The sequence below is a fragment of the Rhineura floridana genome, chromosome 3 (genome assembly GCF_030035675.1).
Source record: "Rhineura floridana isolate rRhiFlo1 chromosome 3, rRhiFlo1.hap2, whole genome shotgun sequence".
Classification (NCBI taxonomy): Eukaryota; Metazoa; Chordata; class Lepidosauria; order Squamata; family Rhineuridae; genus Rhineura; species Rhineura floridana.
The window spans coordinates 107,284,259-107,307,132 of NC_084482.1; the positions used below are offsets into that span (position 1 = coordinate 107,284,259).

General features: G+C 39.6%; 1 protein-coding gene across 9 annotated transcripts in view; it reads left to right on the top strand.

The window, feature by feature from the left end:
• Positions 1-702: 702 nt before the first annotated feature.
• MYOT (myotilin) overlaps positions 703-22,874 on the top strand; it is a 73,990-nt gene continuing 51,818 nt past the window's right edge. For 4 of the 9 annotated variants that reach the window (XM_061617216.1, XM_061617222.1, XM_061617223.1 and 1 more), the window contains exons 1-2: positions 704-804; positions 22,588-22,731. The gene's annotated coding sequence lies outside the window, so the exon portion shown is untranslated. Of the gene's footprint in view, positions 805-2,514; positions 2,688-22,587; positions 22,732-22,874 lie in introns of those variants that run through there. The other 5 variants (XM_061617221.1, XM_061617220.1, XM_061617217.1 and 2 more) reach the window with 4 other exon arrangements.

A 22,874-nucleotide genomic window follows, 5' to 3' on the forward strand; every position in this document is an offset into this window, starting at 1 on the left:
TGGTCTGTATATGAATGTGTCTGCATGTATGTCTACCCATATGTATATACATTGGCTGCACCCACTGCTGGCATGTAGCCCTTGGAGGGGTGGCTGACTGTTAGTGCTTCAAAAAACAATAGCCCACCGCGATCTACAACATAAATCAACTGATTTTTTAAAAAATGTTGGGCAGTTGAAAGACTCAGTACATGCCCAATGGCCATTTACTACTGTGGAAAAGAGCACAATGGATACTAAGTCTGTATCATGTTGCTCTGATTAGATTCAGTGAAAATGTTGGTGGTTCTGCTCTCATGTAGATCACATAAGTGTGACTTGCCCTTACATGTTCATACTGGTGGCTGATTAAGACTTTTGTAGTTTAATTAATGTTGTGTAGTTTTGGGAAGGGCTATAGCTCTGTCGAAGAGCATCTGCTCTGCACTCAGAAGGTCCCAGGTTCACTCCTCAGCATCTCCAGGTAGAGCTGGGCGAGAGTCCTGCCTGAAACCCTGGAGTGCTGCTGCCAGTCAATGTAGATGGTACTAAGCCAAATAGACCAATGGTCTGACTTCCTAGGGCAGCTTCCTGTGTTCCTAATTATGGCTTTTGAAGGGTTAACCTGAAAGGTTTGCTTTCACTTTAATTATTTGATGAGCTTTTGGCTTACAGGTGAGTTGAACTTGTGTCTGTGTGTCTGTGTGTGTGTGTGTGTGTGTATATATAGAGAGAGAGAGAGAGAGAGAGAGAGTTTTCTTGAGTAAAACAGCTACTCTTGAAGGTTGTTTTTTTATGAGAAGCATTCAATACTCTGAATTTTTGGTAAGTTTAAAGGGTTCAGTGTTCCAAGGAGTTGCTATTTTATATGCATTAAGATGTGGTTTGTAGTTATACAACCCTTTTTATATATTAAGAGAGTTCATATTTATATATTTACAAATAATTGCTATCTAAGTAATGTTTATTTTTATTAAGAGAGTTCAATATGTCATATCTGTCACTGCTATAATTTCTTTTACATATTTATGCATATAAAGGGATCTATAATTATAGCATTGATGGTTTTGTAATGAGACTTTGTCGAGTGTTATAGTGCAGTCCTATTTCTGGCTACTGGAAAGCCGTACTGAGTTATTGGGACTTGCTTTCTGTTCAGTGGGTATAGGATTCAGTCTTACTGCTACAGTGAAAAACAAGTATATGAGGGGTGACTGATAACTGGGTTTATTATTATTATATATTAAAATTACCTTTATTAAGTTGTGCTCCTTGTATTTCAAGGCTTTTGCTACACACACACACACACACACACACACTCTAAATTATATATTCTATATATATATAATTTATATAATCTATAAATTATAAATTATAATGAGTGACTATGTAGATAATATGCAATCTGTTTTAATTGTGTGAATTATGCTGTTGTTGTCTGAGGCCCTTCAGGAAGGCTTGGACTAAGACTCATGGGATCTCCACATCTACCAATCTATTTTTTTTATATTGTTAGGTATAAATAGTGGAACATATTAATTGCCATCCTTGTCCCTCATTCCGAATGCTTCTTGAGACTTTTGTGTCCCTAAAGAGTTTCTGTTTCCCCAACTCCTGCTCATGAATCTCTTCTATAGAACTCTGTTAATTACCCTCTCTGATAGTGAACTGGGGTACTTACTATTCTCTGTAGCCAACTGAGAAACAAGAGGGCAGTATCTTGTGTTCTGGGGAGCCCCAAGGTTTGTAAAAGTGCAGAAAGTTAGTTGGGGAGGAATAAGGGGGCAATCTGGCCCAATGTGGGCTTATAGCTAGTAACCACAAAATGTGGTATGTTGGGGTGTGGGGGAAATAGAAAAGCAGAGAGGATGGAGTCCTGAAGAAGATTTGGGTGACTCCACTTGTTCCTCTCTATTCCCGGCTATAATCACATAAAGCAGAGGTTTCCAAACTGTGGTCTGCAGACCCTCAATCAGGTGGTCCGCAGTGTGTCTGGGTTTGTGGTTGAAGATAGGAGATGGCACATCCACTGCATTAAATAATCATATTATTTTTAATTATATTTGATTGTATTACAATTGGAATTCTATGGAATGCAAATTGTAATGCAATATATTGTAAGAAAAAAAGCAATAAAAATACAGTTCAAAAGCATACAGCATCTAGCACAGTGCATTATGATTGCTACAACAGGCAGAAAAATCATTAAGTGGTGGGGGGAGTTTGGGAACCATTAACATAGAGTACAAGAAATGGCATGGCATATCCAGGTGGGATCTTGCAGTGCCATCTTTTGCAGGGAATTTCAGAGTGTAAATGAGCTCTCTTGTATGGCACACATGTGCAGTGGGGATCAACTGAGATTTTAAATATTTTTTTAAATGAAAGTAATAAACAACACTCCTTGTCTAAAAATAGTGCTAAGTAGTTGTAGGCTTGGGAGGGTGAAGTCATCAGTGGCTGCTGGTGATGCCATGCCTATTGACCAATACTTGGCTGTGGTATTGGCTTATTGCATTCCATGAAACAGGAATAACCACAGTGGAAGAAATTGTTGGAGAAAGAAAGGCAGCTCGGTTTAGCAGTGCTGAGAAAACTGATTCCCCCCACAATTGGAACTTCCTGGGGCAATCTGATTTGGATCATACACAAGACAGCAGTAACCACATCATAGCTCCTATGTGCTTCATTAACACTTCATATCAGAGGTAAGGTCTTCATTCAGTTCTTGGTGTGCTTACCTCACACAAGATGACTCGGCAAGCTGCAGGAAGGGAAAGCCCTTGGGCTTCTTATTCCTAACACTTCCAGTTCTCTTTCTAGATCCTGTGTCACTCCCTTTAGATCGTAAGCTAATGGTACAATGTGCAAAACTTACATTGTATAGATAGGATCATATTTGATTATGAGAAATTCCATCATGACAAAAGGAGCCATTTTTATTTGTTTAAACTTAAGAAATGAATGTCAGAAAGTAACATCCCAAATATCTTCTTTTAAGATGGGGTTGCTTCTAGTGTTATGATGTCAGCTCTCTCATCTCACTTACCGATGGGAAGCTTTCAAGTATCATTTTCATAGTAGTTAACCTAAAGAACCATTTTTTTCCAAGCTGTGCAAGAATGGCTATTGTGAATTATTAGAAATACCTATATTTTTGGCAACTGCTTACAGCTCTGTTTCACAGAGAGAACAAATTCCTTTAATTTAGCCCTGTGCAGCTGACATTCTTGCCATACCATCACTCACAAGCAGGGATTTTTGCATTAGAAATTTAGGTCTGCTCTGTCTAGGATCTGCAGACAGAAGAGCATTGGATGCGTTTGGAAGGAGCTTTCTGTTTAAATACAATGTGGGCTCAGATAGGTGAGAGAGTTCTGCTGAGCTATCGGTTTAGAAGTCCCTGTGATGTCCTTGTACATTTAATACTGTAAATATGGTAAGTGCTGGTTTATTAGAATATATGTGGTAAGTAGACTGAGTGAGAGGGGGGAGTACATGGGTTGGAATGTTAAAGAATGATGGATGATGATTGGCTGAGCGTTTGAGTATCCGGAGGTATAAGTGGGAGGATGATAGTTGAGAGAGAGTTCATTTTGTGGGTCGTTTGGTTGGAGGGTTGGTTGGTTTTGGAGTGGGTTGTTGGGTGGATTGGATTAGGCGGGTAGTGAGGCAGGTTACTGATGACTAAAACATAAAAAGTAACGCATCTTATGAAACCACACGCTTGTTGACTGAACCTTTAAGCAATCTTGTTATTCCCTGTATAAATAAATAAATAGTTCTTGGTTTACCAAAACGCCTGATCCTTGGCTGGGTTTTCACAGACCAGAAGGGTGGGCAGGGTATATATACCAAGGTTGGGAAACAGTATCAATGTTGGCAGCGGTGAACAGACAGTGTAACATCATCAGGTATCCAAAACAACCCAGGACTGTAATCTTTATAGGCTCAAAGATACAGGGGGGTTGTGGCCTGTAAGTGCACCCAGACACAACGTAGCAATAAGCCAGGAGGAGACGAAGGCACAGTCTCAAGGCAATATTGTTTACAGGGAGTGTCTGGTGGTGGTGCCTAGCACTGGGATCTTGAGTGATCTGTGCTAGGGCCGGTGAGAGAACTGTTTTGAAAGCAGGACCCTGAGGTGGGACTGTGACAAGGCGGGGACCACAGGTGGGATCCTGACAGTCCCCTCCTTGATTATGCATATCCAGAGCCAGATCTGTATTTGTGAGACCTAGGACAAGATTCTATTAATCACAATATTCACAAGATTTACAATACTCTTGATAAATCCATGAGTGTAGTTTGGCTTTTACACTGGCATGGTATAAACTGCATCAGCATTGGCAATCTTAATTTTTGGACAGGCATTATCTTGGATTTAGGAAACTGGCATTAACTTTTTCTAGTCCTTTCCAGTCTTCTTAATGTGGGAAAGTCCAATGTTTAGCATCTAGCAATAGAAAGGGTTTTGAAGACACATTAAATTTTCTAGGCATTCTTCATATATTTAAAGCCCAAGCAGAATTATTCTGTCCAGAGCTTGGAAAAGTTACTTTTTTGAACTACAACTCCCATCAGCCCCAGCCAGCATGGCCACTGGACTGGGCTGATGGGAGCTGTAGTTCAAAAAAGTAACTTTTCCAAGATCTGATTCTGTCCTGTCTGCCTTTCAGGTGATGGGAATATAAGTTTAAGTTTCCTTAGCCCAGCCGTTCCCAAACAGTGTGCCTCCAGATGTTGTTGGACCACAACTCCCATCAGCCTCAGCCAGCATTGCCAATGGTCAGGAAAGATGGGAATTGTGGTCCAACAACATCTGGAGGCACACTGGTTGGGAAAGGCTGCCTTAGCCTGTTTGGCAAGCTGGCCGTGATAAAGATGGAGGGGATGAACTTGGCCAGTGGTGCAAGGGACACTTTGAATGAGAGAAATGGAAGTCAAGTAGCTGAGCTATCAGTTTAGAAGTCCCTTCCGTGATTATGCATATCCAGAGCCAGATCCGTATTTGTGAGATCCAGGACAAGGTCCTATTAATCATCCGTAACTTACCCCAGCAGTGCCCTTTAAAAGTTTGACAGCAGAACCCTGGAAGGATAAGAACATAAGAAGAGCCTTGCCAAAGGCCCATCTAGTCCAGCATCATGTTCTCACAGTGGTTAACCAGATGCCTATGGGAAGGCCAAAAGTAGGACTTGAGTGCAATAGTACTTTCCCCACTTGTGAATTCCCAGCAGCTGGCAGTCAGAGGCATACTGTCTTCAGCAATGGAGGCAGGACATCGGCATCATGGCTAATAACTACTGGCACTTTTTTTAGGCAGGGGAAACAAGGAAATGTGTGGGCAGACACCACATATTAAAATAACACTGGGTTGTTCGCCAGCTGGCTTTACTAAATTTGAAAAGGGGAGTCACTGCTTCCTTAGGGCTATATGGAGGTCCTGACAGATATGTTAGACTGGGAAAATTACCCAGAAGTTCAAAACAGGTAATCTTGTTATAACATCTTGAGCTAGTGAGCACAGCCTGTGAGCACAAAAGATGCACTTCTTTCTTTAAAGCTGGCTATAATACCAACCAAGTATTATACAGTCTACAAGAGCCAGGAGACTTCCTTCTACAATATCAAATTGACCAGTCACTGCTGACCACAGTGACATTGAACATCCAAACTACAGCAGACATTGTCTATAGAAAAATGACTGGGAGTATAAAGGCATAGCAAGGGTTGTCGACTCTAGACCTGGTCCTGGTCCCATTTCTTGCATAGCAGTGTATATTCAGAAATGTGATGCTTTCTCCACCATTTATCTGAGGGAGAGCAGGCTACAGTTAAAGGTGGAGCAGTAAAGAAATTGCCATCCCTACATGCTACAAAATGATGCGATATACAGTTATGCTGTAATTAAAATTAACAAAAAACAAATTAAGCTGGCAATCAGAGAGGCATAAAATAGCCTGGTTTTAAAACACAAATTGAAAAGCCTGGATAAATAAAAAGGATTTCACTTGAGGCTAAAAAGGAGCATAGAGATGGCACTAGGTAAGTCTCTCTGGGAGGCTATTCCATAGTTGGGATGCCATCACCAAAAAGGTCCTCTTCCATGGTAGCTGTGTGCCTCACTTCACTTGGCAGGGGCACTGGACCAGGTCTTCCAAAGAAGATTTTAAGATTCAGCATATGCTGTGAAGTCATATAAGTGACACACATATTCTAAAAAGCTGTATATAAATGCTAATTATATGTAATTCCTGGAGCATGTTTAATGGCTCTGTTTCTTTTGCAATATTTCCATGAACTGGAAACTGACATTTCTCAGAAAGCAACAGACTGAGAGATAATGGCTAGCCCAAAGCCTCTGAGCTAAGACTATGACTGAAACATGTTTTGAATGGAGGTACCTATCCAGTAGTCTATGAACTGACAGCACATACCTCCCAGGACTTTCTGTCTTAAGCAGCTGCTGCTTAAATGACATTCATATCTTATTTCCTTGCAATGCATTTGAGGTCACGCATAATAGCATCATCTAGGTCTTTCACTTCAGTCCTGTAATTTGGCTTTGTAATATGACTCCATTTCTGAAGATATAGACCTGATGAATGTGTTATCTCTGCGGCCTGGCTGTTGTGAAAAAACAGTTCTATGTGGTTGGGGTAACAACATGCTATTTGCAGTGGTATTGTATGCAAGCAGCAACCCCATTGTTGGTCAGACTGTGTCATGTCTTGTGATGGGTAATAGGGAGGGGTTCACTGCTTAGTTCCGATTCACTTGTATTCTGGTAGTCCGTTGTTAGATCCTGATCTGACCTTTTTTGTGCCCGCTTGCTTTCGCACTTGCTGATTTGATGTGCTGTGGTTTTTTGGGGGGTGATTCAAGCTGTAGTTTTTGGTGGTGAAAAAAATTGCATAATTTTTAACGTAAATACTTGTGTATATGATCATGGTGTTCCACATGGGTTCCCCCTCCCCATTTACACGTCACTGAGGCAGATAATTGCCTTTGAGTGTGTCCCTTGCCTTGGGCTAAATGATGTGCTGCTTAATGATTCCCCTCCTCTTCACTGTTCTTGTTTTGTTTGCAGTACTATATTAATGTCTTTTGCCTGTTAAATTTTAAGCTTCCTTAATTAAAAAAAAACTTATGGAAATTACAAAGATAAATACGTGAAATAGGGGGGAAATTTGGGGGGGGGAATCTGCGTCAATTGCAGCCATGGCCACAAAAAAATCTGTGCCAGTTGCAGCTGCGGCCCGCTGCAAGAAATCAGTGCTGGTCTGAAAAGATAGCAGAATGTTGAATTTGGTCGAAATCTGGCATGAAGTCCGATTTAGCAGATATTCTCCTCCATCCCTACTGGCTAGTAACACAGTTGAGTAGTGTCAGCTGGCATGGAAGGTAATCAAGCAAGCAGGGTGAGCTGGGAGTAGATGGTCCTGTATGTATTTGTTGATTACAGCAGCATGGTGTTTGAGCCATGCACAAGTGTGAGTGTGTGGTTGGGGTTTATTTGCAAGCAGCCTCATGAACTGAATCTTTGGGTAAGGAGATGGGAAGTAATTTCCCTGCTCTGTTCCACAGCAGCCAATTTCTATATCGTTTTGATAATTATGACGTCAATCCATATGTTCTCTGCGCTTTAGATATTCTGGTGGCCCAAGCTGAGCTGACAGCCTCTCTACTTGTCCTTATTTTTGGACAAAAGTGGGGAAACTTTGGCCTTCCACATGTTGCTGAATAACTCTCATCAGCCCTAGCAAGTGCAGCCAGTGGCCAAGAATCAAGAGAGTTGTAGTTTAGCACCATCTGGAAGGCCAAAGATTCCCCAGATTTGCTTTTGGATAATGGTGGAGCTCTTTGCTGGGTTTTGCTTATGGTGATTGGTGATTAGCAATAAGAAAGACAACTTTATTTTCCAGTGTTATGGCAGTGGCTAAATGCCATTCAACAGAAGTATTCCAGCAAAAAGCTTGGTGAAACTGGAACGTCGTCATCCAGAGGTTGAATTCTTCCTTACCCTTGTTCTGCAACAGTCTTCAGCTGTGGGTGCCATCTTAATGCCAGTATTGTAATTAGTGATTTAACAGATACTTGAATTTTGTGTTTATTCCCAAGCCCTGTCTGGATCATCTACAACTCTAAGAGTATAGCACAAATTAAGACTGAGATCCTAACCAGTGAGGAAGCCTAACCGAACAAAGTGGGACTTAACGTCTGTTAAGGATAATGCTGTACAGCTCTTAGAACTGCCTCCAGTTCTTGCTTTGTACAGCGATCAACTCTAAACATAGCTTTAAGTTGCATATCATTGTATGGTAGGTTCCTAGACACATTCTTGGCCAAGAATTGGATAAGTTTCCTATTAAACACTACAGTTAGGGGTGTTGCTGGTAGTTATAGATGGCAGTGCTATGAAAGCTTCAATGTCCAGTTTTGTGTTCAGGCAAATCATTTTTTTTAAAAAGCATTCAAACCTCTTTTAGCCAAGAGGGCTTTAGAATAAAATAATAAAATGATTCCACAGTTTCTGTATCTACTGGAAGAAGCAAATAAATGCAGAATGGTGTGACATATTTTTTGTTTAAGTCACTTCTGTTCCTCTTAAAATAGATATTCACTTGATGGTTCCTTAGTTCCCAAAGTTACACATGAATATGTTGATGTCATAGAGCTTGTTTACAGACCATGTCGCCTAGAGGTTAGTATATGAATTAGCTCAACAATCACTTTCTGGCAGTGACAGTTCAGGCCCTGCTGTTCTACCTAGTAATCTTGAGTCAGCTGACAAAAAGACAGAAATCTGAGCATACTCTGAGGTCACTTCCTCCATTTATCCCTAAGTGCTTAGAGTGACACCCAGTAGCTCAAGGGTCTACCAACAGCTTAACCTCTGCTCATGGAAGGCCACCCTTTGAAAACTTTTGCGGTGCGATTTGCATGCAACATTTTTCAAGGAGATCGATGAGTTTCGCCAGGGACACTCAGGTTTGCACTGTAGAGTCTTTTCTGAAAGAGAGATTGTATGACCAGAATATATATATATATATATATTACTGCTTATAAAAACACAAACAGGTATGTAAATAGCATGTAATATAGTCATTGGGCAAAAATATCACATCTTTGTGATTGCAGTGTTAAGCCCTAACATGTTTCTAGGGCTTTGGGCTTTTGTACATAATTTGTGTTTTGTAGCAAGAAAGTTGTGTTATTCTTCTTTTTGTTTTTAAATGTGCAATGGTAGCACGTTTAAAAATCAAAGCACTGCTTTTCAGGCTTGCATTTTGAGTTGAAAGAAAGACGTCTGCTTTAGCACTGCACTTGAGCTGCTTGACAGGCCTATAGATTTATACACCATCAGCTGTTTCTATGTTGAATGCTATACACATAGTTAAAATTAGAAGTTAATCAGATCAGGTTTCCAAGAGTGGATTCTGCTATACATCCCACAGACAGGCCGGGCCCATGCCCTGGGCTTCCTAGTGTTAACGGATGGATTGTCTGGCAGGAACACAGATCTTTGCTATTCAGTTAATCCAGAAAATCCACATCCACTTGCTATCAAAACACTTCATTATGTTTGTAGCATATTTTGAGGCACCCTCACAGCATCACACTTCTCTAGGAAAGAATCCACAAAGAAAGAGCACTTGGCAAAAGGCAAAGTATAAAACATACCACTTGCTGTTATAAAATATAGTCCTTTTTTTAAAAAATCCCACAATATGTACCATTTTTGGCAAAATAATGGTTTTAGCTTTTTAGAAGTATTTGGTCTCTACAAAGATATGGATTTAGTGGCCAGAAATGCAGTTTTAAAACTTCAGGGTTGCCTTAGGGAGGAAGACAGCAGCCGATGAACAAGTCCATACAACAGCAGTATGTCCATATGTTATTATTATTCTAACTGTACAATCTATTATGTACTTTGATTTTCAGGAGTCAATGTAAAGAACAAATGCATACATCACATTCACCTTTATTTTAATTGGGCAGGCACTTACATTTGTGCTCTTGAGATTCTGAATATTTCAAAATCTCACTTGAGATAGGGTTGCCAGATGTCTGGTTTTTGGCCAGAGACCCTGGATTTTAGGGGTCCTCTCCAGGTCTCTGGGTGAGTCAGCTTAATCTCCGGACTCTCAGCTTTCATATTTTAAAAAATTAAGTTTCTAGGTGGTCTGGTTCACGAGATATACACCAAAACGTCACCTGCCAGCCACCCCGCAACTTCAGTGAAATGATCTCTAGCTGGCTGCTCTAACCTCGCCCTTTCAGGTTTGCAGCCAATAAATGAAGTCAGGGTTGTGATTGACAAAGGATTTCTGGGCCTCCAGGCAGTTCTTAGACTATATTGAAAATGTAGAAAACTGTTGTTTTTTCCTGTGTATCTGAAAATCTCATAAAATGAGTAAGTATATACCTTTCAGAGGTACCAAAAGTATTTTTTTCTGTTTTGTGTTGGAGTCAAACAAGTTTAAATTTTCCTGGTAAATTTTCCAGTGAAGATGGCACTGTTTTGAAAACCTTCCCAATATGAAGCTTTAATCCAATACTTGCTTTTCTGGGAGTAAAGCTGCAATGCTAATTCCACATACCTGGAGTAAATCCCACTGAATTCAATAGGACTTACTTTTGAGTAGACATGGTTAGGATTGTGCTATAAATTAATAGAACTTTTCAGTGACCATAGCAAAGGCTTGCGCTTGTTGTAAATCTTTCCCCCTCCAATTCTATTGTTAAAGCAATTAGGCAGGGCTTACATAGGTATGACTGCTTTTATTATGTAGGAAACTAATACTGATGTTATTTTTTTTAAAAAATATTCTGCAATGACCAACTGGTTTTGACACTAAACTATTAAGAACATAAGAAGAGCCTGCTGGATCAGGCCAGTGGCCCATCTAGTCCAGCATCCTGTTCTCACAGTGGCCAACCAGGTGCCTGGGGAAGCCCGCAAGCAGGACCCGAGTGCAAGAACACTCTCCCCTCCTGAGGCTTCCGGCAACTGGTTTTCAGAAGCATGCTGCCTCTGACTAGGGTGGCAGAGCACAGCCATCATGGCTAGTAGCCATTGATAGCCCTGTCCTCCATGAATTGGTCTAATCTTCTTTTAAAGCCATCCAAGCTGGTGGCCATTACTGCATCTTGTGGGAGCAAATTCCATAGTTTAACTATGCGCTGAGTAAAGAAGTACTTCCTTTTGTCTGTCCTGAATCTTCCAACATTCAGCTTCTTTGAATGTCCACGAGTTCTAGTATTATGAGAGAGGGAGAAGAACTTTTCTCTATCCACTTTCTCAATGCCATGCATAATTTTATACACTTCTGTCATGTCTCCTCTGACCCGCCTTTTCTCTAAACTAAAAAGCCCCAAATGCTGCAACCTTTCCTCGCAAGGGAGTCGCTCCATCCCCTTGATCATTCTGGTTGCCCTCTTCTGAACCTTTTCCAACTCTATAATATCCTTTATAGATGGTGGGGGCAGCTTCAACCGGGGCTTTAAAGGGTGCCCACCTGGCACACACACCCCTTCTCTGAATGTATTGGATCCTTCCCTCCCCAGCCCTGGGAGAAAGCAAGTGATCTCTTTAATGCAAAGTAAAGACACAGGCCTGTCAGTTTCACATAGCAAAGCAAAGGCAGGGGCTTGAAAGTTTATCCATAGCAAATCAAAGCTGGTCATACTCACCTTAAAAAAGCCATCCTTAAAAGGAGCGTTGTTCCTGGAGAATTCATTAACTGAGGTATTACTGTATTCACAAGACCACTGTCCAGTTGTATGGGTTTATTATCGCCTTCTACAGGCAAATATAATGACTGCTAAGCTTCCTCAGAAGCCTTTGGTGAGGTACCTTGTCAAACGCTTTTTGAAAGTCTAAGTACACTATGTCCACTGGATCACCTCTATCTATTATATGGGGTCTATGTATTTTTAGTGTTTGTGGGGGTGTGCGTGTGTTGTTTGGAGGGTTGGTCAGTCTTCCCAACAACCCTGTGAGGTAGGATTGCCGATTGGAATCAAAGGCAGCTTGCAACAAGAAATAAATCCCTTTAAAATCCTATAATCACAAAAAGTATAAACAGTTGCAAAGTATAAAGTAGCATGATTCTGAATTTTGGGTTGGGTGAGTGTTCTTTATCACTTCCACCTGCAGTCCTGTGCATGCTTCCCTGTTTGAGTAAGACTTGCTACTGAGTAAACAATCATAGGATTGCACTACAAATACCTTTACAGGTTGTGTAAACAATAAACATTTTTGACAGTCATGCTTAAAAAAATATTTCTTCATATTATGTCCCGATAAGTATTTGATTTCACACTATGGTTGTAAATTATTACTTCCTCTACATTTTCAGTGTGCCCTTCTTCCTTGGGGTGGTCATGGTTCCCCTTTGCTGTTTTCATCCTGAGGGGCAGATTAGGCTGAGAGATGGTGAGTAGCCTGTGGTCACCCAGTAAAGTTTATAGCTGATTTCCATTTTTAAAAATTAATTAAAATGATTTACATACAGGCAAAGTTTATGAAGTAGATCCACATAATACATTTAAAGCACATCCAACTTGCATTTAAAGTGCATGACTTACTCTAAAAAATCCTGGGAAGTATAGTTTCCCCCTCACCGTTATTGTTCCCACTACCCTTAGCAAACTACAGTTCCCATGTTTCTGTAATGGGATTCATGTGCTTCAAACATGTGTTTAATGTGCTTTAAATGAATGTCGTGGATCTGCTCTAGGTATGCTGTGCATTCATTAGTGAATTGAAAGAACAATTTTAAAAGAAACTTTTTAAAACAGGGAAACAGCTGTAGCTCAGTGGCAGGGCATATGCTTTGCATGCAAAGGTCCAAAATTCCATTTCTGGAAAAGACTGTTGTCTTGAATCCTGGACAGCCAGTGCTAGTCCATGTCATCAATACTGAGCTAGATGGTAACAAATAACCTGAGTTGGTATAAGGTAGATTCCTTTGTTCCTAAAAGTGGAAACAGACCCAAGGGCCACAGTGACTCCAAAAGTTATTTATGTATTTCATTTACAACATTTATATACCGGTTTATTGTAAAAAAAATCTTACAGCGGTTTACAGAAGGAATTCAACCAACAAGATTATTGGCAAAAACAGTTAAAGACAGGTATTTAAAAGCATTCAAAATTATAAAACCAACAATGAGTTAAAAACAGATAAACATAACTTCTACCTGCCTGGGTAGGCTTGCCTATTCATTTATTTATTAAATTTCTATACCGCCCCATAGCCAAAGCTCTCTGGGCGGTTTACAACATAAAAAACAAATACAATATATAAAATACAATTCATATTCAGTACAATTAAAAGGAAAAATACATCACATTTTAAGTAAACATAACTAAGCAATAAATCTCAACAATGTACATAACATAACAAAATAAATAAACCAAACATAAGTTATAAAACTATCTAAAACTATTCTCCAATGTCCCATTCTGCTTCTCCCTACCTAACCCCATCTTCTGTTACCAATAGCACTATAAACATTTCTTCTATTATCTTCTTTCTCCAAGACAACCCCAAGACGACTCCAAGTGCAACACTAAGTGCTAAAAATGTTTTTAGCAGGTGCTGAAGAGTACAATGAAGGTGTCTGCCTAATGTCTATAGGCAGGGAATTCCAAAGTGTAGCTACCCCACTAAAAGACTGATTTCTTGCAAGAGCAGAACAAGTACTATGTGGCACCTGTAACATGGAAAGCATACCTTGAACTTGGTTTGACAGCAAATCAGCAATCAGTGCAGAGGTATTATGTGCTGATAGGGTATCACTCTTGTCAGCAATTATGCCACAGCATTCTGCACTAACTGCAGCACCCGGGTCAAGTTGTGTTGCATGGGGATTTCTGTGACCTTGGCTGACTGGCTGCGAGGCTGTTTTAGTTTTTGGTTTTGGTTAGGAATCCTGACTGGTTGTGGGATGCTGAGTTTACTGCCTTACTCATAGGAATTTTGTTGTGGTTGAAATCATCACTGTCTTTTGTTTTTCTTTTTCTGTTTGCATTTCATTTACCTTTAACCTCACTCCCTTTCAGCCATAGAAGCAACAAGCATGGTTCCATGAGCTCAGCTCAACCCCCTTAAACCCACTGATGATGCACCTTGTTGGTTGCATGACAGTTTGTTTCTTACCCAATAGTGATAAAAGAGTATTAACGTACTGAGAATTGTGGCTGCAATTGTTTTTGTTTCCAAGCTGCTGCCTGTGAAGGTAGACCAAACCATGTGTGTTTTCTCTCTGTCAATTATTATTCACTGGAATTGGGTTGGCTGTCAAAGTGAGCTTTATATCACTACCACAGAGTAGACAGAAAGGGTAGAGAATCTTCTTACTCTTACTCATTTCTCAGACCTCTTTCTGAAGTGAAGGGTCAAATCTGTAAAGAAGTTTGGAGCAGCCATGTTAAAAGATAAGGGCAGAGCATTCCAGTCAGGGGGTTGCCAACCCTGCTGGGTTATCGACATCTCTACAGAGGATCCCTAGTCAAGCTTTACCAACAGCACAATCGAAACCATATCTACTCAAAAGTAAGTCCTATTGAGTTCTATGGGGCTTGGTAATTGTGTTTAGAATTGCAGCCTTCAGGGGCAACCATCTTTATTCCTGAGTGCTCGTATCTAACATCTCCACAACACTAGGCTTCTTTCTTCCTACAATGGCCTTCTGGCGTGGGTTGAGACCATATCCACCTCCAGCTTGGCTTTATTTTCTACCATCGCATGTGAAGCAGGCCCCGCAATCACCTTCAGAAGCTGTGGTTGATATCACAGCAAATTCTGCAGTCTGAGACCTTAACTAGAAATTGGGCATTTTTGTCTCATTGGTTTCCAGTGGTCTTGTGGTGTACCCCTCTCGTGGGGTTTCAGTAGACATCCACTCTGTTAATTGTTGGGTGTCTCTTTAAGACCTTTTTTATGCCAACATACCTACGCAGTTCTCTAATTTTTTTATTTTAATTAGTTACTCATTTTAATGATTGTTTTGTATTGTTTGTATGGTATTCTATGTGTTGTATATTTGTATATTATTTTGATATTTTATATGAATTGCCATCTACCTTAGTGCTTATTCATAAAAACAAGCTTCAAGTTGTTTTTATGATGTAAGTAGTTTTTCTTTTCTTTTTTATGATGATGTAAGCAATTCCTAGGTCTCTTCTTTGTTGTGAGATTCTGTGTGAACTGTGTTTGGGTCCTGGGTGAGAGCCAGGATGGATGGATGGAGTCCTGGGTGAGAGCCAGGAGCCTGAGAGGGTGTGTATGTTAGAAGTAGAAGGGACTGATACGGGTTTTATTTAATAGTAATCCGTATTGGTGCAACATTTGTATATGTAATATTGGGTATTTTTTGTAACATTTGTTGTTTAAGCTTATTTTGTATTACTTTGTATTTTGTAGCATTATAGGATGATAGAATGATTACTTCTGTATATTTCTGTAATTTCTATGGTTGTAAACCACCTTGAGTGCAGTGATGTAGAAAGGCAGTATACAAATTAAAAATGAAATGAAATGGTGACTGGGCTGGCCTGAGGGCACTTAAACCCTTCTTGTAAGAAGCAAGTAGGCTAGATTAAATGTTCCCTGCCCAGGCTCTATCTTTTAGCTAAGGTTTCTATCTTTATTTCCAACTGGAGAAATGTTTTTGTTTGAATTGTATGCTCCAAGCAACTGTGGTTGATGCTTAATGACATCACTATGGCCCGCCCCATGACATCATTACAATCTGCCCCTGTGACATCACTAGGGCCCACCCCTGAAATCTCAGGGTTTGGGATGCTTCTGACCTGGCAACCCTACTTGAGTAATGGTGTCCACAAAAAACTTTTATCTAAAGAAAGGTCAGCATATGACTCAGTGTAGCTTGCTTCCTTCTCTAAGTTGGCCATCAGTGCACATACACTGCAGCACACTGACAAAATTAGAAGTCTTTCCACACATACTAGACACTCATCTATCTATCATGGTCCTTACTGGTGCCTTGGCATTAATTCTGTGAGTCCCATATGGTGATGGATCATGCCTTATTTTATTAACTTTGTGTGTGAAATATACACATGCAGAGAATATATCTAAATTCAGCATTGTACCTCTTTCTACATTTGTAATGTTTGCTGTATTTTAGGCTCACTTTGAATTCTTAGGTTTGATCTGCTTGTAAGTGCATGTCTTTGGCAAGAGTTAATTATTCTTCCATTTTAGTGGATTTAAGTTGACCTCTGATAAATAGTTGTTTTCTCAAGTTGCAATGTTTTCCCATCTGGGACAGCTGAACAAATTGTCTTACGGGTTTGAGGATTTACTTTTTTTGTTTATTTAATGAGACATTGGGTAAAGCATCCTTCATGAGCACATTACAGCAGTAAACTCTGGTACAGTGCACAGGTCGATGTGATTCATAGATAACATCTAGTTCAAAAGAGTGCTGGCCACTCTAGCCTACTGACAACTAAGAACAATGACCAATGCTCTCATATAGAATTCGTCTGCAATAGGAGTACTGTGTTTGCAAGGGCTTCAGGGAATTCAGCGTTAATAAGTAGTCTCGTAGGGAATATTCAGGCAAGGATTGGGAAGCTGAAAAACTTATCACTGTGAGTATTGCATACATCAGTGGCCAAAAGTACTTCCGATCTGCACTTGGTGGAGCAATTACAAGGTGTTTCCTCCATGGTCAGCCTTTTTCACAGATCTGTGAAAAGTCAGACAGTGTTACTGCAATGTGCTGTGTGTAGTGCCACTCTTGAAGACTTCTTGGTAGCCACAGCAGGTGCAGTTTGCTTCAGTTTAGCAAATGTTAGCTGTTGAGACTCTATTACTCAACTTCTGCAAAAAGAAGAGATTCTGGCTTCTTAACTGCTTCTGGATGCAGTTAAAGCTCATGTTCCATCAGCTAGACCTACATGGCTTGAATTGTAACTCTTGAAAGTCCTTGTTCTCAATGAGCTAAACTAATAGTTCAAAAAGTGTGGCTGAACTATTTGCAATATAAGGGTGGAAGTTTTATTCATACAGTCAGTACAGGAATTGATGTACCAAACTATATATTAAAGTGATTACCAAGTAGGGAGGCAGATCCTACCAATGGATCGCTTAATTTATAGGAAGCTGCCTTATACCAAGTCAGAGTATTGGTCCATCTAGCTCTGTGCAGTCTACACTGACTAGCAGCAGCTTGCCAGGGTTTTACATGGGAGTCTTTCCCTCGCCCTCCCTGGTGCTGGCAGGGACTGAGCCTGGGAACTCTTGTATGCAAAGCATGTACTCCACCACTGAACTATACCCTTTCCCCATTCAACAAGAATGCATCCATTCAGTGTTGTGTCTTGAGACTGTTATATTTCCTTCATACATAAACTGACAAAATTGGTTATCTGGCAGTGTTATCTAGGTTAGTATTATCCATATGGTCTGGGAGTGCCAGGTGTCAGATTTGAGGAACAGAAATTTAGAAGCTACAATAACACCTGTACTAAGGAGCACTCCTGTTTAGAGTGCCAGCCATTTGCTTTTCCAGAATACTCAGTTTCGCTACTATCACTGCCCAGCAAACACTCAGTACAGCCACTGAGTATGCTCAGTTCTCACTGGGCTGTTTTGGTAATCTCCCCCACCCACCCCTTAGGGTTTTTCAGTACTTCTGCAAATCTTGATTTTCCCCTAGGCCTGAAAATACCTCCTTTTTGAGCATGGATGGTGCTATTTTGGTTATATAAGATTTGGCACTTCGAGAATGAGTTTTCCTATTGGTATGTATGATTTAGTGTTGATGAAAGCTCACCTCCTGATGCAAATAGCAGCTGCTGTTAGGACAGTGGAAGGAGAATGGTTAACTTTCCCTCCTCATCCCCTGTGGTCCCAATGCTATTTTCTTCCCAAAGTTGCTAATTACACTTTTTATAAAAGCCATGCATAGTAATTGCATTTACACATTGTTATGTCATTCTGACCTATAGAATTGTTTGTACTGAATAATAAGGCAGGGCTGCTTGTGGAACAGCAAAGGAATGCCTTACGCCAGGATAGCAAAAGTCCTGAATCATGCTCATAACCAATGTCCATGATCTTAGCAATATTTCCTTAAATGGCATGTTGGGCTCATCTAGGCTATGCAGTGTGAATGCGGATAGGATTTTTCTCCTCCACCCTCCACCTTCTGAGGTGATAATCCAGTTCCTGTAATGAAGTCCCATAAAAATTTCTGTTCTGAATTGTCTAACCAACAAAACCACTTAGTATACCTATAAGAGAACTAGAAAAACCTGGGTAGACATCACCATAGTCTGGAACAGATTTTCTAGACACCATCTTCCAAAATGGCTGCCGTGAAATATTAACTGCACCTATTCTGGCTCCTAGAACATTTACAGACTTTATTCTGGTGTCTTAATATATTTTTGGGGGGTCAAGGAATTCAGTTATAAGGTTATTAAATTCATATGGATGTTAGAGTTTACAGTAAACAGGCTTCATGTTACTTATTACATTAAAATTGTCACAAACAGTAGCATTTATGAAATTCTGAGTACCTGATATTAAATGGTATTTTGGAAATGAAGGATCAAAGAAAACTACACAGAGTATCAAGCAAGCAGAGAAAATCAATTTAGGTCTAGCACTTTGTGATGGGTTCTTAAAGCAGCAAATGAGGGTTTTCCCAAACGACTTGAAAGGGTTTTTTTCCCTAGAATTTCAAAGTACTTTTGAATAGTTTCTTAATCCTGTGAATGAATAATTTATTTCAATCAAAGATCAGTACATAAAAAAGCATGAGTAAACAAGATCATATAAAGTACATAAAATCATAAGCGAGTATAAATTACAAAATTAAAATTGGTATAAAATTTCCTAAGATCATTTATAATTGTTTTCTGACATGCACTAGCAGCAGCACAGAACTAGCTACTCTGTGGACTCCTGTCTGCCAACAAGCTCGTTAAGTAAAGCTCACTAGGTAAGTCTGGAGTGCTTTGCAAAATTGGGGTAATAAAAGAGTGCGGAGATTTCTATAAAAGGTACAATACAATCCTGTGAAATTTTCCTAAATGCTTACAGGAAGAAAGCCACATTTTTTCTCTCTAAGAGACGAAGCCAAACCTATTTCTAATGGTGTTTTGAGGATGGCCTCTGTGTGTGTGGAATTTCTGCAAAATTTTTAAGAACATGGAACTAGGAAATGCCTATTTTGATGGCAGTAACAAAGAACAAAATGGGCATATTAAAACAAAACAGACAGCACAATTCAGTAGTCGGTGGCTTTGAAAAGAACTTGCACACAGATAATGCATTGCTTTCTAACTGGAGACCTTTATTTTAGCATCACAGATGCACACATTTAAAAATTCACAAGCCGAATTGTACAAAAGAAGAGCCAGGTAAACTTTTCTTCTCCTCCTTATTCTTTTTAATTATGTGTGTAAATTTACATGAATATATTAACTTACAATAAACAAATTGTATGGATGCACATTATCTTGAAATGTGTTGTTCCAGTATTTAATTACTTGACAGAAACTGTGCAGGGGAAGGGCATGGAACAGTTACTATCAATGAGGGTGACATCTTTGGTTGTTGTCAGATGAGCAAATAAAAATGGGGGGGGGAGCAGAGATTAAATTGGCAACACTACAATCACAGAACAAAAAGCCCCACATATCCAATATTTTGTTGGCTTGCATTAGTGGTTAATTACTAAAAAAGAGAGGTCCTGAAAACCACAGGAACTGTTCAGGGAAAGGGCACAGAGCAATTTCTATCCCACTCTCTAGACCAGAAATCTCCAGTCCTTAACTCCAGATGTGTGAGGCCTAGCTTTGAGTATACAGCAGTGAGGAAGATATCTTATAGTATTGTCCCCATTTTGCTAGTCTGGATTATATTGCTATGTAGCAGAAACTGCACAAAAAGCATCTGTTCTGTTAAGTCCAAAAAGTTCTGTTAAGTCCAACAGTATTTGCCTTATCCTCTCCACTTTTAAAAATCTCAAATCCAAAAGAGATTTTGGTTGTGAGCACACTAGTCGCCAGTTCAAAGTGTTTCCGTTAGCCACACCTGGAGGGGATGATCAGTTGCAAAATCTCTTTGAAGCAATTTTTTTTTAAAAGCACTGAAGCTGATCCCACCAGGTTTTACAGAAAAAAGGGGTGGGGTTTGATTTGTGTTGTGTGCCCCATTTTCAGAAAAGAGAGGTAGAGATGTGCTAGAACCTGCAGAATAGTGTGTCTCTACCCTGTCTCTTGCATCCCTTTTAAAATATGTGGGCAGTGCAACCAAGTTCACTGTAAGTTGGTATGGCCATGCAGCTGTCTCGAAGCCCCAACACAACTTATTAGGGAAAAAAAGTTCAAAGGATACATACCAATACAACTCAAGCATCATGAGGCGAGGAAATGCATACAAGCATATATTACAGCAAGTGCTTCACAGATGCTGGTACTGGTGGAAATATGTCTGGAAACATCATGTCTGGCACCAGAAGTCAGTAGACCAATGCCAGGATCCAGAAACCAGTAAAGGGCTACAATGAACAATAAATTTTGGACCCAGTCCAAAATTTTCCTATTGTTTTTTGCCGCTGTTTAACGAATCAAAGATAAATCTTTACCACTAGGAGGCTCTGCATGAATAGCCTTTTAGGGAACCTACTTACTTATTTATTAAAAACCTATGATTTGGTGGTGGAAGGGAGAACAACCCCCCCTCAATGGGTTAGCATACAGTATTAATAAAACTCTCCATTTAGGTATGGTGTTGTTGCTTTTATACTGTCATGGGACTTCTTCCAGCAGGTGTTCATTTCCTCTGAATAGGAACAAACATTCTGCAGGATTGTTATTTCCATTGACAAGTTTGCCTTATAACACTCTAATCTATGTTGTGTAGTTTTCTTACCTGGGTTCTTCTGGTCTCAAAACTGCCAGTTCCTAGCTCTCAAATATCATGAGCCTTCTCTGATATTGTTACTCCCATGATTAAGAATAAGTGATGGAAGGTTTTTAGCTGGCATCTATAATGTGAGCCATGTCTTCTTCAGAAGCAAAATATTCTCCTTGGACTGCTCTTAAAAGCTACCAAATGCTAAAAATATATATTTATAAAAGGCACTGTAAAAGTTAGAACTACAAACTTCATACACTGAATTGTTATTGGGCTCTATACAGCTCTATGCCGTATGCAGGAGTCGCTTGTGGCTAGCTAGCATTTAGTGCATGTGTTCAAAATTCATGTGAGAAAATTAATTCTGTCCATTGTTACCTACCATGTTGGCTTTTCTTGCTTGTTCTATATATTCTAATTCAACTGTAAAAATACCAGATAAGCAAATTCTGTAAGAGAATTCTTACAGAATTGATTGCCACAGGAAATGCCTCCTGGTCAACATCTACAGCTGATACAACAATCCTTTTGGTCTGCAGGTGATCAAGAAGAACAAACTCTCTTACCTTTCACCTATCATCCTTGTTGGAATCCATGCTCAGAATAATGTCAAACACATAATAAAAATAGGCAACTTGGTTTAGCAATACAACTTTTAGTTCACGCTTGTGTTACATCATCAGTATCATGAACTAAACAGCACCATTACATTCAATATGAGAAATCATATGGCAACTCTAACCCAACTTCAAATGTGTTTTCTCAATTCATTTGAGGCAACTGCCTTGCATTTTGAGTTTGCTTTAAGTGAAAGACATAGTAGCAGAGGATTTAGTTCATATTATGTGAAAGTTAATGACAAAACTCCCATTTGGTTTTATTAGTTTTGGATAAACTGTTCATCTGTTAATGCATTTGTTCCTTTTCAGTTTAACACTCATTATGATAAATCCAGTTTGTAAAAAATAATTTTTTATGTTCCTAAACAGCCCATGGCTCTCTTGAAAAATTGGTTCAATATATAGCTTTTTAAAAATTGTCCCCTTGTTTCTAAATATATGCTTAAATTGGTGTCACAAGTTCTTTCTAATAAAATTATATCTGGTAGATTATCCCTTTGTAATAAAAGAAACAAGCTGATTTTAGAAAAGTGTTTTTTTTCTTCTGGTGAATTAATGATAGACATGTTGCTGTTCAACTACCTGTTGTCATTCCCTAATTCAGTCTTGAGGCATCTAAAATTAAACCAGAGGACGAAAGTCCTCTAACATACCGCTTCTCCAAACGCATCTTCCTTTTGTGTTCATCCATTTTGTGCTCATCCTGTGCCCATTCAAACCATGAAAATGACTTTAAAGTAATGTGCATAAGACAAAACTTAAGAATCCAAATCTAGTCTTAAAGAATGTTTAACATGCAGACTTTCTTGTTAAAATAGGAATATTACTAGATATTTGAAAGTGGCTTGCATAATTAATCGCATCCAAAGTTAGTGGAAGACTTTAAAGATGGACTATGTTTATTTAACAGCACAAGACACATCCATGCATTAGAATGAATCCTGTCTTACCTCTTTACCAGGGGCTTCAGAGATTCCTTCCCCTCCCCCATCCCAATAGAGTTTATTTCAAAAATTGCCAGAAGAAATGTTAGTTGCTAAAACAGATTTAATAGACTGACTATTTTCTAGGTCTCTGGCAAAGTGCTTCATGGAGCCTTCATAATATTTTCCTAACCCTATTACATCTGTCCCTCTACTGGAAATGGCATAATTGTGCAAACATCTCGGCTATTCAGGTAGTCGTCATTATTGTTTGCATCAACAGCATGATCGGTATGTACCTTATTATAATCTTGGTGTTGGGTTGCAAAGGTCCCCCCTCGTCATCTGTCTAATTCCATCATCTTCACTAAGATCTAGAGTTACACCAAGTAAAGGTTGCTATTTACGTGGAACGCTGAGGTTGCTAAAATGAT